The sequence below is a fragment of the Macrotis lagotis genome, chromosome 1 (assembly GCF_037893015.1).
Source record: "Macrotis lagotis isolate mMagLag1 chromosome 1, bilby.v1.9.chrom.fasta, whole genome shotgun sequence".
Lineage (NCBI taxonomy): Eukaryota > Metazoa > Chordata > Mammalia > Peramelemorphia > Peramelidae > Macrotis > Macrotis lagotis.
Window position 1 is genome coordinate 893715280 of NC_133658.1, and position 16650 is coordinate 893731929.

Here is a 16650-nt window from a genome sequence, read left to right on the forward strand (position 1 = left end):
GATGCTCTGGGAGAAGTCTTGTCATCTTTTCTGTGTCACTAAGGCTTCTTCACCTTTTCTGTGTCCTGATCCCCCTCCCCCGCAATGTCTGTGGAAGCCCATGGACCCTTCTAGAATCATGCTTTTCGACGTACAATATAAAATGAGCAGTTGCGAAGGAAACCAACTCAGTTATGAAAATATTTCTAAAGCAAATTCATGCTCTCAGGTTAAGAACCCTGACTTAAGTTGTAGCAAAGGGAATGGCCTATATTATGGTAAATGGAGCTTCTTCCCTGATCCAAAGAAATCACAGGTCCAGGAACTATCTCTATCTCTACAAAGCACTTGAAAGTTGGCGGACTACTCTCCCTACATCTTCTCATTTGCTTTGGTGAGGTGAGTTAGTCCCATTTTACAGACAAGGAAAAGTTGAGGATCAGAAGTTCAATAACTCGCCCAGGATCACCCGGGCAGGAAGTGGCACGGGTGGAATTCCAACTGAGATCTCTGGTGATTAGGTGTCTGGCATTCTCTAAGACACATGAGAGGCTTGAGCGCACTCCCCAATTCCTCTCCCCTTTCCTTCTTCCCAAACAACAAACTGAACAAAGATTTCCACCCAGTTCCTTGCTCACTCAGCCTTTCACCTGGGCACATTCTTCCTACTTCCCGGCGGGCACAATGCCCTCTGGCCCATCCCTCTACAGTTTCCTCTCCACACATGTGGGTTGGCTTCATTCAGCCCTCCCTCTCCGGCCGGCCCCGGGTCTTGATCTGTTTTCTCCATTCCCTTTTGTCCTCTCCTGGGCCTCCTGTGCCCTGGTGAGATCCGCCGGGGCGTTCAGGTTCCCCGCCCCTCCCTACGGCAGCCTCCATTTGCTCTGGGTCAGAGATGCCCCGATGGGAACCTGTTTGGTGAGCAGTTGTTCCGGGCCTGGAAGCAGCTTTTGTTGGAGGTGGGGCCTGGACGGGCCAGGCTGTTCTTCTGGTGCCCGGCCACACCCCGCTGGCCTCAGGAAGTCAGCCAGAGGTCCCGTGGCACCTTTTCTTCTAGGCAGAGACCCCAGAAGTGGAGGGTCCCATTCTAGGATGCTCTGCTCCTAAGGAGGAGGTGCATGGAGTGACTCCAAGACAAGGCCCGATGGATAAGTCTCCATAAGGGAATCCGTGTGAGCTGCTCTCACTATCGCAAGTCAGAGCTCAGCCTGGCCCCACTGCAGTACAGAAAACCATCTGAGGAAGGAGCCCAGAAGCTGGGGGTTCGAGGTTTCCTCCCTAAATCTTTTTACAAGCAATCTATCATCAAGAATTTATTATGTGATTAGCATAGGTCATTATTTACTATATAAGGACTTAGCGTTATGAGGGTCTGTGTCTCCCTGTAAACAAAGGATGGGACAGGAATCCCAGTCCTGATTCCGAGATCCCTCATCACAAGCCTGGACCTCAGCTGCCTCATAAAGGGAGGGGGAAGAGATAAAGGCACCTCCAAAGTCAGTGACCATAAGTGTCTGCAGCCAAAACTTTGGTGGGAAAAGTGTGCCCAGCTATTTCTATTTTTGTACAAACTGGCATTTTAAAAAGCACATAAATAAAAAAGGAAGAAACAATCCTCCAATGAACAAAGAATCACAACATTTCATCAACCATTAATAATAATAATGATAATAACAATAATGATGATGATGAAGATAATATTTCTATGGCATCTATCAGGTACTGTGCCAAGGATTCTACAATTACCTCATTTGATCTTTAAAACAATCCTGGGACGTGTATGCTATTACTATCATCCCATTTTACAGATAAGGAAACTGAGGCAGAGGCTACCATCTTGCCCAGGATCACATAGCTAGTAAATGGCTGAAGCTGAATTTGAACTCAGATCTTCACGACTCCAGGCTCGACGCTATACACTGGGATTGTTAATTCTAGTTGTCAATAATAATTGCTAAAATTTTTAGAGTTTGCAAAGTACGCTTTCATTTGCTCTTCCCAACAACCTAGTGAGGAAGGGGGCTGTGGGTAGCTCCATTTATCTTCAGGCCAAACAGAGGTTATGTAACATGTCCAGAAGTTACACAACTAGTTTCTGAGGAAAGATTTGAACCTCACATTAAATCTGAAGAAAGAATGAATTGCAAGACCAGTTGATAAACTATCTAGCTACAAGGATCCCAATCCAAAATTGCAAAGGAGTTCTACTTAGCATATCTTGCACAAGTGGTCATTCAATCTTTAGATCTATGGTAAAGGGGAAGCCACTATCTCCTTGGACAGAGATCTCATTTTTTTTAGGGTTTTTTTTTTGCAAGGCAAATGGGGTTAAGTGGCTTGCCCAAGGCCACACAGCTAGGTAATTATTAAGTGTCTGAGGTTGGATTTGAACTCAGGTACTCCTAATTCCAGGGCTGGTGCTCTATCTATCCACTGTGCCACCTAGTCACCCCCAGAGATCTCATGCTAAAATCCACCATGATGGTCCTTCAAAAACTTGAATCCAGCTATTATATTCCACTTGCTAGGCAAAATACAGTCAGCGCCTTCCCTCATAGGCCATAAACTCCAGGTCCTTCATTAACCTGATTGCGCACCTCCATAATCATTTTCTAGTTTACCGATGTCCTTCCCAAAATGTGGTAATGGGTTCAAATCCCAGACCTGGAATTTACCACACATGTGACCTCCTCACACCTTAGCTTTCAAATCTGGAAAACAAGGGGGCTGAACTATTTGACTTTTGAAGTCCCTTTCAGCTTGTAGACCTTTCCCTTTATCTAAGTCATTGATAATCACTTAGGGCTGAGCACAGATTCCTGGGACACTTCATTATGGATCTTCTCACAAACTGATATGACACCACCATCAATGATTATACTCTGGGTCTGGTCAATCCAACACCAAGGAATGAATCTATGAATGATGTCTAGCTCACCTCTTTCCATATTTTCCATGAGGAAAGCATGAGATATTTTATCAAACACTTTGCTGGAAATCTAAGTGAACAAAACTGGCTAACCCTGGCAAAAAAGGGAATGTCAATTGTATGGCATGACATGGGTTCCATCAGGAATCCTATACTGGTTTTGGGGGATCATCACTTCCTTTCCCAGATATTCATTAAGCTGGTTCTGGAATGGCTTAGGAGTTCAAACCAAGCTCCCTAGACTAGTTTACAAATGCTTTTCCTTTGAGCTTTTTGAAAATCAGGACAACTGTTGTCCTTTACTAATCCTGAATTATCTCTCCTATTCTTTATTATCTTTCAAATATTGCTGATCACGGTTCAAGAATTATCTCCACTCATTCTTTCAGTACCTGAGAAGGGCATTCCCCTGGCTACGTCACTTGAATTTGTCCAGACTAGTCAAGAGCACTCTCACTATCTCTTTAATTTGTTTTTTTGAAGGTGGGGGCTTGGTATCAACTCCCTGATTAGTAGTTTTGCTCTGAGCTTCCTAATCCATAGAGTCTCTTTGACAGGAGGAAAACTAAAGCAAAATCACAGATTGGGGAGTTCTGCCTTCTCTTTGTGGTCAGTTTTGTTTTATCCACCAATCATTTATTAAGCAGCTACTGTGAGCTAGGTACTGTAAAGACAGAAGACGAAAATCAAATGATCGCTCCTTCCAGGGGTTTACAATTCTTTCTGAGAATAGGCTGTGCACCTAACCGTGAGGTACATCCTCCTGTCCTTTCCACTCACTGCAACAGTGTTCTCCCTTCTCCAGTCCTCATCCTTTCTCTCTGAAGAGCTAATCCTGAAGCTGGCAAAATCAGAAGAACATTGTACACATTAACAGCAATATTGTGTGATGAACAACTGTGAAGTTAACTATTGTTCCCCTCCCCACGTCCTCACTGCCTCTGTCCTTCACTTTCCCTGTCAGCTAGGGTTTATTCTGACTTCTAACTCTCCCGTCCTCTGTATAGGATCATGGCATACATTTTTATTCATTCTGTTATCTACCCTTACTTATATTCTTTTTTTTTCTTTTGATTTTTGCAAGGCAATGGGGTTAAGTGATTTGCTCGAGGTCACACAGCTAGGTCATTATTAAGTGTCTGAGGCTGAATTTGAACTCAGGTCCTTTTGATTCCAGGGCCAGTGCTCTATTCTTTGTGCCACCCAGTTGTCCCCCTTGCTTATATTCTTAAAAATGCTAACAAAAAAACAAAGCTGGGAGGTGAATTCTCTATACATCCACATTGGTCTCGTAAGGCAGCTTTCATTTTCCTTTCTCTTTCAAGTTGTTTCTGTGTCTAAAGGATTTTCCTTTTGAACTTGGAGAATCTGAGGTCATGGGATGCTCCCCATCACTCCTTTAGATCCCTTCCCATACCAGAGGCTTCGAATGAGAAGTTCTGAACACCCCTAGGACTTATGGTGCCAAGCAACCAGCAAAACCCTGGTCATGGCTGACTTTTCTCTCCTCTAACAGAAACTAAGAAGAGACAGATACCCCCTGGACCATCCCCAAGGTTCATCATCTCTGATCTCACACTGGGTCATGGAGGTGACTCTGCCCAGGGTCTAGAAGTCTCCAGAGTCATATAGAGACAGCTCCAATAAGGTCTACAAAGTCAGACATCTATCACTGGTCAGATGCCAGGTGCTTTCTGAGGGTCCTTAACCCAAATTCTGAGAGCCTCATCTCCACACTGGCCAAAGAGTGGCAAATGTCTCAAGGCTATTGATTAAAGAATAGAAGGGGGGGCTTTGACTAAATCACAGGCTCTTGAAACGTTGAATAATCATGGTCAAAAAGGCATCTACTTACAGGAAGAATTCAGGTTTCTATAATATAACTATATAACAGATAATATAATTCAGAATCCTATAGCAAAGAATAAGAATCAAGAGACAGAGATCAAAGAAACCTCAGAAACTATGTAATCTACCCCTAGCCTCAATTTTACAGATGAGGAAATTTAAACCTAGAGAAGGGGTGGTGACTTGCCCATAGTAAATGTCAGAGAGAAGATTTGAACTTGGGTCTTCCAGTATGAAAACATGGCTCCCCCCCCCCCCCCAGGGCTTTCTTCCAAACAACGCTTGTGAGATTTGAGACTACATGGCAATAAGCATTTATTTAGTGTTTACCGTTAACTAAGCAGTAGGCTAAGGCTGGGAATATAATTAATGCCTTCTCACATCTCATTAAACCCACTTTATAGAGGAGCAAAGAGAGAACCAAAGAGACTGACTACCACAGAGTCCCCCACGTTTGGAGGCCAGAGTCTTGCACTCTCCCTGTTTGGTGAGTGACCTTGCACAAGTCGTTCTCTCTATGGAAAATTTCAATTTCCTCTTTGGCTAAATGAGAGGGGTTGGGTTTGACCCCTTTTTTCATCCCTTTCTGCTGACATTCTAGAGATATATGCATGCTTTAAATGCAGGCTGCAGTGATTAAGTAATGAGGGCTGGGATTTGAACCTAGGGTCACAGACATTGGCTGTAGGGCTGCATTTTCTGCTCCAATAAGCTACCTCTCTGATGGAATGCCCCCGGGAGGGATGGTTCTGGTCCATGTGGGCATCCTAAAGAAATCCAGCTCCCCAGCAGAGGCAGCTGTGGAGAGAGAAAGAACAGCCTCCCAGTCAGGAAGACTCAGGGTACAAGGTCTGCCTCTGATCTCTCCTGGCTGCGTGGCCCTGGGCAAGTCACTTCAGGCTCAGTGTCCAGGGGGACCCTTGAGCGAAAGCGTCAGAACAGGGGCTGACCTGCAATTCTGAGGGAGTCGATTCATCGGAAATTTTCTGCACAATGAAATCACAGATTCAAACCAAAAGAACCACAACCCCCAAACCAAAAAAAGATGGTACAGAGGGTGCTTAGATTTCTCTGCCCTCCCCTCCAAGGGACTTGCCTAGGAGTTGTGACATTCCTGCCTGAAAACCCAATCCAAGAGGCATGTAAATGCTGACCAGGGGCCAGGCAGGGATTCAGAGACAACATCAAAAACAAAAGTCTGTGCCCTCAAGGACTTGATGTCCTGTTGAGACCACACAATAATGAGATACAAGGGAATTTGAGGGCAGAAAAGGAGATGGGGCAGAAAGAAAGAGGAAGGAGGCAGAGGAGAGAGAGAAGATAGGGAGAGCAAGAAGGATGGGGGGAGAGAGAGGATGGAGGGAAGAGGAGAAAAGGAGGAAAAGAGAGAAAGAGAAAGACAGGAGAAGTAGAGAAAAGGAGGAAGAAGGAGAAAAGAAAGGAGAGAAAGGGAAAAGAAGAGGGAGAGAAAGGGAGACAAAAAGAGAAGGGGGAAAAGAAAGAGGGAAGAAAGAAGAGACATGGAGAGAAAAATGAGAGAGTTGGGGAGAAAGAAGAATGAAGGTGGGGGAGAAGGAGGGGGGAAAAAGAAAGAAGAAGGGAGGGAGAAAGGAAGGGGTAAAAGGAGGAAAAGGGAGAAAGAGGAGAGAGAAAGTGAAGGAGGGAGAGTAAGAAGGGGGAGAGGGGGGAGGGGGAGAGAGAGAGAGAGAGAGAGAGAGAGCGAGCTGAGGAAAAGTTCCTAGAAAATAATTTGGGGTGAGACGAATAAATCTAAGGAGGGAATGAGGGAGCACCTCAGACCCCTTGGAGACAAAAGCAGAGGTAGGAAATGTGTACAGAAACTCTGAGCAATGCTAAAACACAGAGGACATGAAGGGAAGGAGTGTAAAGTTAAGTCTGGCAAGATTTGGCTGCAGCCAGATGGTGGAGGAAGCCTGTCAAAGTTTTTTCCCTCATTAGCTTGTTTGGTTTCCTGGAGGGGCTGGGGAGCCACCAAATATTCTTGAGCCAGCATAACAACTGGGTCAGATTTGTCTTTCTAGGATGTTCTGGAACACCAACTGAGCTAGAAATTTTACTTTCAGGACAACAAGACTGGACAAATTCAGTAAAATAGCTCTTGTTTCAGACAGACCCCTTACATTTCAGTAAAGGTATCTTATAAATAAGTGGTGTGACAATATATAGAGCACTAGGCCTGGAGTCAGGAAGACTTGAGTTCAAATACAGCCTCAGATACTATAACCCCAGGCAAGTTACTCAACCTCTTGTTTGCCTCAGTTTCCTTAAATGAAAAATAGTAAATAGCACCCATCTCCTAGGGTTGTTAAAAGGTTCAAATGAGATATTTGTAAAGTTTAGCACAGTGCACACAGTAGGAAATTAGTAAATGCTTGTTTCTGAACAAGTTGTGGTATATGAATGTAATGGAATATTCTTGCTCTATAAGAAACAATGAGAGGCTGGATTCAGAAAAGCCTGGAAAGACTTATATGAACTGATACTGAGTGATGTGAGCAGAACCATAAGAACCTTGTTTTATCATTATTTATTATTATTTATTATTAATGGCAACATCGTAACAATGATCAACTATGATGGACTCAGCTCCTCTTAGCAGTTCAAAGATCAAGGACAATCTTAGTGATGTTCTCCACCTCTTCCTTAGTCATAAACCGCTTCCCTTTCCATAGATCTGACAATCAAGAACAATCTTAAAGACCTGTGATGAGAAATGTCATCCACATCCAGAGAAAAAAGTATGGAATCTGAATGCAGAGCAAAGTATACTATTTGAAACTTTTAATTTTTTAAATTTTTTCCCTTCCTGTGGGGTTTTTCCCTTTTTTGTTCTGAATTCTTCTGTCACAGCATGACCAATACGGAAATATGTGTAACATGATTGTAATGTATAACCTATATCAGATTACTTGCTATCCTAAGGTGGGGGGAGGGAAAGGTGGGAGAGAGAAAACTTTTCAAAAATGAATGTTGATGGAAACAAAGATTGCTTTCTGTGGGGGGAGTGGGGGGAGGGAAGTAAGATTGGGGGGGAAATTGTAAAACTCAAATAATATCTTTAATAAAAATTAATTTAAAAAATGAATGTTGAACTCTATCTCGACAAAAGATTAGAAAAATAAATACATTTAAAATTAAATAAATAAATAGTTATTTTTCTCCTTCTCAGTGGGGTATAGTGAACAGAGAGCTAGAATTTTCAGTTAAAGGTTCAAATTTCAGCTCTGCCACTACATCTGTGACTTTAGATAAGTGCGATAACCTCTATGAAATTTCACAGCCTCATCTGCAAAATGAGGGATTGGGGAAGGACTTGACCACCAAGGCTCCTTCTTGACTCTGAGTTCCACAGTAACTTACAATTCAGGAGCCAAGACAATTGTCCTGTGGAGCTTATGGAGGCAGCATCTGCTGCCAACAATGGTCAGGAGGGCACCAGTCTCTCCTCATCTGAAGCCAAGTGCAAAAAACTGATCAAAGCATCGGCCAGGAGAGCTGGTGATCATTAGAGGTGGACCTGTTATGGTGAGCTAGCAAAGGCTGTTTGCTTGGAAAGGAGAGAGTTTGTGATCACCAACCAAGATCTCTGGGTGATACCGAGCGGGTGCTTCTGGAGGTCTGTTTCCTCCTGGGTGGCTTGTCTTGTGTTAGTGGAAACAATGTTGGCACATAAAAACTCACAAAGAGTGGGTGCCAAGTCCCAGCTCTGATGCTTTAAAGCCATGGCCCTGGGCAAATCATTGGCACCCATGATCACATCTGCAAAATGGAGGTCATTCTATTGTTCTGGTTCCTCAGGGTTGCTGTAAGGAAATCCTGTAGAACGTAAAATCAACAACTAAACAAGAGTTATTTGGATTGTGGATTACCTTGGGAAGGCTTTCTATTGGATTCTGTGTGTGTGTGTGTGTTTGAGCTGCCCAAGGTCTAGGGTACAGAATAGACCAAATATCTGTACAGAAAGGAAGAGTAGGGAATATGCATTTTCTAAGCATCTTCTGTAAGCTCTTTATAATATTATCTCATTTGATCCCCATAATAACCCTGGCAGGTAGGTACCTTATTTTACAGATGAGGAAACTGAGGCAAAGAGGTGAAGTGACTTGCTCAGGGTCACAGAGCTAGTAAGTTTCAGAGGCTGGATTTGAACTCAGGTCTTCCTGACTCCAGATCTAGCACTCTTTCCACAGTACCACCCACCTGCACAGTGATGATTCTAAGTCACAAGTTTAAAAACTGAAAGGAATCTTTAAGGTCATCTGATCTAAACAACATTGGGACAAGAACACCCTGAAAAACATGCATTAGCATGTAAGTCCTTAAGAATGTGATTATTTCATTCTTTGTATTTTTTTTTAATCCTCAATGCTAGCATAGGGTCTGACATACAGCAGATGCCAAATAAACCCCCCAGAGATCCCCCTGCAGCAGGTACTGCAGACGCAAGGGAATGTATTATCATCACCACACAACGCATTTCTTATAGGAAGGAGATAAAGATGTGACTTATGAGGTTATTCTCTAAAAACCAGCTAAAAATAGAAATGGCAGAATTCAAATGAAGACAGCCCAAAATGGAGGCTACAATGAGGATTGACCTTCCATTACATAATCTTGGATTCTCAAGTGCCTGGACCCTCATGGGCTACTAAGGACTTAAAAATGTTGATCAGAGTCTGAGAGAATTGGGTTCAAAATACTTCTGGATGCCTTTTGTTGGCTTGTCAACATGGAAGAGAGAGGGAAGGAGAAGGGCTGGAGAAAGGCTGGTAGCCCACAGGACAGAAGGATGGACTTCATGCAGAAAGATCTGAGCTTGAAATCTACACCTGAAAAAGGTGAGGGAGATCCAACCTTTCGGGAGAGCAATTTGGAATGCTGTCCAAAGAGCAATAAAAATTGATCCAGCAATACCACTATTAGGTCTGTATCCCAAAGAGATCATAAAAAGGGGGAAAAGTCCCACATGTACAAAAAGATTTACAGCAGCTTTTTTTATGGTGGTAAAGAATTGCAAATTGAGGGGATGCCCTTTAATTAGAGAATGGTTGAACAAATGGAGTACTATTTTCTGTTAGGAAATGATGAGGGGTGGGACTTCAGAAAAGCCTAGAGAGACTTGCATGAACTGATGCTGAATGTAGTGAGCAGCTCACTATATTGTACACACTGATGGCAACATTTTGTGATGATAACTATAATGGAATTGCTCATCTCAACAGTACAATAATCAAAGATAATTCTAAAGGACTTGTGATAGAAAATATCATCCACATCCAGAGAAGGATGTATTTTTAATTTTTAAAATGTGTTTTATGTTCTATGGATCTCCCCCCACCCCATGGTCCCCCTCTCTTTTGTTCTGATTCTTCTTTTTTAACATGATTACTATGGAAATATGTTTAACATAGCCATAGATGTATGACCTATATTAAACTGCTCTCTGTCGGGGGGGGAAGAGAAAAATGTGAAACTCAAAATCCTATAAAAAAATTGATTGTTGAAAACCATCTTTGCATGTACTTGGAAAAATAAAAAGTTTTTTTAAATAAATAAATAGGTGGCAAACTGTTGGCTAGTCACAACCCCTAGGTTTCATTTTCTATAAAAGGAGGTGGAGAACACCACTCACTTCAAAGGGCCTGTGTGAAGATCAAATTAGATAAGGTTTGTAAAGGTTTATTAGATCTCTCCAAGCTCCAGGCAATCTCTTAAGCCTCTAACTCTCCCTTACCAAAGAAACCAATGTGGTAGGCTAGATGATACAGTGGAGCTGCAGTCAGGACTTGACCAGTCTCAGACACTTACTGGGTGACCCTGGGAAAGTCACTCAACCCTGTTGGCCTCAATTTCCTCATCTGTAAAATGAGCTGGAGAAGGAGACAGCAAACCACTCCAGTATCTCCACCAAGAAAATACCAAACCGGGCCAAGAAGAATCAGAAACAACTGGTCATGGATGATGCTTGTCCTTCGTTCTTGAAGAAAACTATGACATCAGGGAGGTGATGCCATGACAAATATAAGAACTGGAGTTGAGATGGGGGGGGGTATGCTAAGTCATCAGCCTCACTTTCTCCTCCAGAATCATCTGAATGCAGTGGCCAGATATGGATCAGAATGCCTGCAGAGGGCCCTGGATATGGAAAAATCAGGGTTAAGTGACTTGCCCAAGGTCACCCAGTAAGTGCCAAGTGTCTGAGGCTGGATTCAGAAACAACTGAGAACCATTGAATAACAAAATGTGCAGGAACTTGTCTAAGGAGTGGGATTACAAAGAAAGGCAAAAATAAAAATAATCCCTTCCTTCATGGAGCTGAAGGGAGGAGGGAAAAGCAGGTAAATAATTAGATACCTACAAGATCGACCCAGAGGAAATTCCAAACTGCTGCAGGGCCGGGGAAAGGCCTTCAGATAAAAGGTGGAATTTGAGATCTGTAGAAGGAATCAGGAAAGCTAAGAAGCAAAGGTGAAGAGGAAGAAGGATATTGGCTGTTGTAGCTGGATCCCCGAGGAAGTGAGGATGACAGGAAATTTAGGATGTGATCAGGTGAGGAGAACGGTTCTGCCTCTAATGGGAAGTCACTGGAGTTCACCCAACCATGGGGGTTTAGATCAGAAAAACCCTTAATGGCCATCTATCAGATCTAGCAATCTAGCAAAAAGGGAAACAGTAACAACAACAGCAACCGTAATAATTTCCCTAATCCATCAGAGAGGGAAACAGCAACCGCCGCCACAAAAATAATCATGATAATGATAATCCCGGCGGCTTCCCTGGATAACGACTATAAAGCACTCTGCAAACGAAATGTTCACTATTTGCATGGGTGAGTACTGAGGGCTCTGCAGCCTGGGGGGGGGCAGGATTTGAAGGATTTGGCCACCAGGTTCCCCCTTCCCAGGTGCCGGGGAGAAGCCCAGCCGGAGCTTCCCCAGCCTCCACCTGCCTCTCCGCCCAGGGCCACGGGGGAGAAGCTCTCTGCAATCCGTTCGGCTCAGTTAGGGAAGAGATGAACTCTCAGTGGCCCCTCCCCGGGGACCGGCCCGGCCCAGGCCAGGAGAAACTTCTCCAGAAATCGGATCTCCACCTCCCTCGTCTCCCAGAAAAGGAACAAGGTGGGTGAGGCGACGAGGAGCGGCAATCTGCCCCCCGCCCCCCCCCCCCCGGCGCCCGTGGGCCGGCCGGGCCAGGTGTGGGCCGGCGGGGCCAGGTGTGGGCCGGTCCGGGCCAGGTGTGGGCCGGCCGGGCCAGGTGTGCGCCGGCCCGGGCCAAGCCCAAGCCCCGGGAGCAGCGGCGAAAGCAGCTGAGGGAGGGTCGCCCACTCTCCCGCCCGGCCCTTGCCCACCCCCAAGCCCCCTCCGAGACCCGCCCGGCCGCCTCGGCGCCTCTTTCCTAAACCTTGCGGGAAGAAAAGTCCTTAAAAAGGTGTTTTGTAAGAGGAAAGCCGCGGCAGGGCTCGGGGGCCGCCGCAGGGCTCGGGGCCGCCGCAGGGCTCGGGGGTCGCGCAGGGCTCGGGGGTCGCGCAGGGCTCGGGGGCCGCGGCAGGGCTCGGGGGTCGCGCAGGGCTCGGGGGTCGCGCAGGGCTCGGGGGTCGCGCAGGGCTCGGGGGTCGCGGCAGGGCTCGGGGGCCGCCGCAGGGTTTGGGGACCGCGGCAGGGCTCGGGGGTCGCGCAGGGCTCGGGGGCGGCCCGCCCGTCTCTCACCTGCGCCCCGGCGCAGCCCCCGGGAAGCGGAGCGTCCAGCGCCCGGCGGCGTCCGGTCCGGCCCAGGCCAGGCCAGGCCAGGGCAGCGCGGGCCGGCCGGGCCCCTCCTCTGCCCTCCCCGCGCCCCTCCCCCTCCCACTTCCTGTCCGCCCGGCCGCCGGGCCGGGGGCGCTCCGAGCCGGGCCGGGGAGCGGGAGGAGGGCGGGGCCGGCGCCGCCGCACCTGCCCACCTGGCGGCCCCGCGGCGCCGCCCCGCCCCGCCCCGCCCCCACCGGCTTACCTGCGCCCTCAGGTGGAGGCCGGGCCACGTGACGGCCAGAGTCCGCCGCCCCGCCCCCTCACCTCCCCGGGGTCTCCCGAGTCCCTGCCAGCTTCCGAGGACCTTGGAGGGGTGTGCGCGCGTGTGTGTGCGTGTGTGTGTGCGTGTGTGTGTGTGTGTGTCTGTGTGTGCGCGTGTGTGCGTGTGTGTGTGTGCGTGTGTGTGTGTGTGCGTGTGTCTGTGTGCGCGTGTGCGTGTGTGTCTGTGCGTGTGCGTGTGTGTGCGTGTGTCTGCGTGTGCGTGTGCGTGTGTGTCTGTGTGCGCGTGTGTGTCTGTGTGTGCGTGTGTGCGTGTGTCTGTGTGTGCGTGTGCGTGTGTGTCTGTGTGTGCGTGTGTGACTCTGCGTGTGTGTGTGCGTGTGTGCGTGTCTGTGTCTGTGCGTGTGTCTGGCTCATCTCCACAAGAGTCCACGTAGGCGCCGGCCCGGCTTGTGCGGAGATCCGAGTGGTGCTGCAGCGAGCCTAGGAATGTGCATGCGGGTCTAGGCTGCAGGTGTGCGTGTGCACACGCTCGTCTTTGCACGCATCATGTTCCGCGTGCATGTGTTGGCGCGCCTTCTCTTGTATGTGCACTGTCTCGTCGTGTGTACGCGTGCGGGTCTGCATGCTTCATGTTTGCATTGCGGAGCAGGCCTTCGTGGTTCATCCTGTGGCTGTGTGCGCACGCCTACCTGGTGCACTGGGCGAATGTGCATCCACACCTACATGGTTCACGGCATCCACGCGTGGTGCACGTATACACGCTTACGTGTGGCACTGTGCAAATAAATGTGCACGCACGTCTGCCTGGCTCGTGTGCCTGGCTGCATGTTTTATTGTGTGGCATCGCATGGATTCGTGTGCGTGCGCGCTTATGTTCGCAGAAAAAACTAGCCTTCAACAATTTTGAGTTCACGCAGCCATGGGCCTGCATGTTCGCACGGTGCGGTGCACGCGTGTTTCATGTATACTCACGTGGATTTCGTGTGTGCATGGGTTCATGCCTGCATCGTGTTGTGTGCACGCTTGCGTGTTTTTTGCTTTCATGCCTGCGTGTTTGTGCGTGTGCATTCCTGCATATTCGTGTCCCTTCCAACGTATCCCCTCCACCCTGCATAGATTTGGGTTAAGCCCACTTGGGCAGAAGGACTGAACGTCTTTCTGTAAAGGTCCTGCAGCCCCTATCTCAGAGTGTGGACCCCAGGCCCGGATTCTTCACTTTTTTGTGTCCTCGACCCCCTCGGGGTCAGGGAAAGCAGATGAACCCGTTCTCCGGAGCGTGTTTTTAAATGCACATAATAAAATACTTAAGAGTACAAAGAAAATCAATGGAATTGAACTAGTTCTTATTTAAAAATCTGGTTTCCAGACCCAAGTTAAGGGAGAACCACTGACTGAACTACTAAGTCCTCAATACACATTGAGAGGTCTTTCTAGGCAAATCTGTGATTTCCTGTTTTTTCTCTCCTCACTTTCCCTCCTCCACCCAGCTCTGCTCCCCTCTTCCCTTCTCCAAGCCCCCAGCCCTTCTCTGCATAGCCCAGAAAGCTGGGCATCTCCCTGAACCCTAGGGAACCAACTCCCTCATCTTCACCCAAAGCTTCCTTCCCCCCAATCTCTCCATGTTGTGGATTAGCCAGGCTACCTTTTCCATGGACGGTCAGTCTTTTTCCCTCCCGTCCTTCCCTAATTTTATATTAGCCAGTCCCTGGTTTTTTTTTTTTTTTAAACAAAGTCACTTGTCCATGCCCCTTCATGAAATATGGTGCCAAGAACTGGGGCCCCTATTCTAGATACTAGAGCAGGAAACGCCAGGTTTTATTGAGATTTGTGATTTCCTTACAGGAAGGAGTGCCAGGGTGAACAAACCCAATCTGCCCTGGCAAATTAGACACTCCTAGAGAGTGGAGGATAGAGTGCCCATCACACAGCTAGTCTGCCTCAGAGGTGAGGCTTGAACCCAGGTTGTCCTGACTCATGCTGCCTTTCAGGTCCTCTGCATTGTGGTCATCGACCAGGGACTCCTCTTTGGGGAGCGGCTTCATATCTAGGATCCTAATTTGACAGCTGAAAAGACTAAAGGTCACAAAGTCCCCCTCTTTCAATCTATCAAGAAATATTTATTATTATAATTAATGAGTAAAATAAAGTATAAAATAAATATAAAATAAAAATTTAAGCCCTACTATGTGATATGTGTAAGCTGTAGGGATGCAAAAAGAGGCACAAGACAGTCTCTGATCTCAAGGAACCTGCATAAATATAAAATAATAAATTAAACCCCTACTCTGTGAAGGGCACTGTGCTAAACCTAAGCCATAGGGATGCAAAAAGAGACACAAGACAGTCTGACCTCAAGGAGCTTACAATCTAATTTCGCCAGATGGAGGCTTAGAGAAAAGGAGGAAAGGGCAGGGCTGGTCCTTGGGTTCCAATTAATTGTCAGTCTTCCACAGCCCCCAATCAGGGATCTGTATATAATTGGTCACTTCTTTTCTTTCTTTCTGTTTTTTTTTTTTGGCAAGGCGGTGGGGTTAAGTGACTTGCCCAAGGTCACACAGCTAAGTAAACATTAAGTGTCTGAGGTTAAATTTGAACTCAGGGCTTCCTGATTCCAGAGCTGGTGCTGCACCACCTAGCAGTCCCTTAATGTCAACTTACCTTTTAAGTTACCTTTGTTTCTTCCTTTGTTAGCTTCAGCTGGTGCTTCCCACTGATAAGCTTGGTATCCTCCAGAGAGATGCAACCAGGACTGGAAAGAGTATGGTGTCCCTGAGTCCAGACCACAGGAGGAAGGAACCAGGAATATCTAACTTGGGAAAAGATAAGACTCGGGATAAGATAGCTGGCCAGCTTCAAGGAGAGGACCGTCCTCTAGGAGGGATTAGGGCAATTCTGCTTGGCCTCTGAGCGGAGGGTCTGAGTTGCAAAGAAGCAAATTGAGGCTTGAGAGAAAAAAATTAAATTTCAACAATTTTGAATCATCCAAAAGTGAAATGGGGCCACAGGTCTACCCTTCCCTGGAGGCCTACCCAAACCTTGGATGTGATAGCGAGAATCTCTTTTGAGTCATGGTGTCAGAGGACTCCAACTCTCAACCTGGGACCCCTTATTTGGAATCCCAGTTCCTTTACAACTCTGTAAGGCATCTCTAAGTCTCTGCTCTATCATTAGAACCTGGAAGGGACCGCAGAGGACACCCCTCCTTTTACAAATGGGGAAACTGAGGTCCAGGGACGGGAAGTGACTTGTCAGAAGTAACAAGTAGCAAGGATTGGAGCTGAGCCCAGATCCTCCATTTCCCAAACCCAGCCTCCTTCCCATGACACTGAACGCTTGCCCTTGATGGAGGCCAGCTGACCCAAGAGGCCAGCACTCTTTTTCACCACTTCCCCTCCAAGGCTTTTCCTTTCTACGCATGGAAAGTTAGAGAGATCTCATTTGGTGATATCAGATGGGGAAGAATGTTCTCTCCCATTGGATTTCACCCATCATTCTTGTCCTGCCTGTGCTCTGCCCGCCCTCTGCTGTTTCAGGCGGGATATTGCCGGGCCTGTGCCAACATCAACCTAGCAGATGTGGTTGATTCTGGGTTTTAAGGACAGGTGTTTATGTTCTGAAGGCACATGATTGCCCTTGGCTTCCCCTGAGACCCCTCAGGTCCAAGGGATCCAAAAGTCCATAGGGTTGTTGAGAAAATGAGTCCAGGGCTAGAAATACAGTCTGCTTTTCATTCAAGTCTCTGCTGCTGTTTCCAAAAATTCTACTACTACAATAATAGTAATAATAATTATAATATATATTATATATATAATTGTAATATATAATATAATTATAATTAATAGTGCTGAAATGTATACAGACTACTTC

At 46.8% G+C, this 16650-nt stretch overlaps 1 protein-coding gene across 1 annotated transcript in view; it reads right to left on the reverse strand.

The window, feature by feature from the left end:
• ARHGEF16 (Rho guanine nucleotide exchange factor 16) overlaps positions 1–12527 on the reverse strand; it is a 78294-nt gene extending 65767 nt beyond the window's left edge. Inside the window, exon 1 of the mRNA XM_074218668.1 lies at positions 12484–12527. The gene's annotated coding sequence lies outside the window, so the exon portion shown is untranslated. The remainder of the gene's footprint in view (positions 1–12483) is intronic.
• Between the last annotated feature and the right edge of the window lie 4123 nt (positions 12528–16650).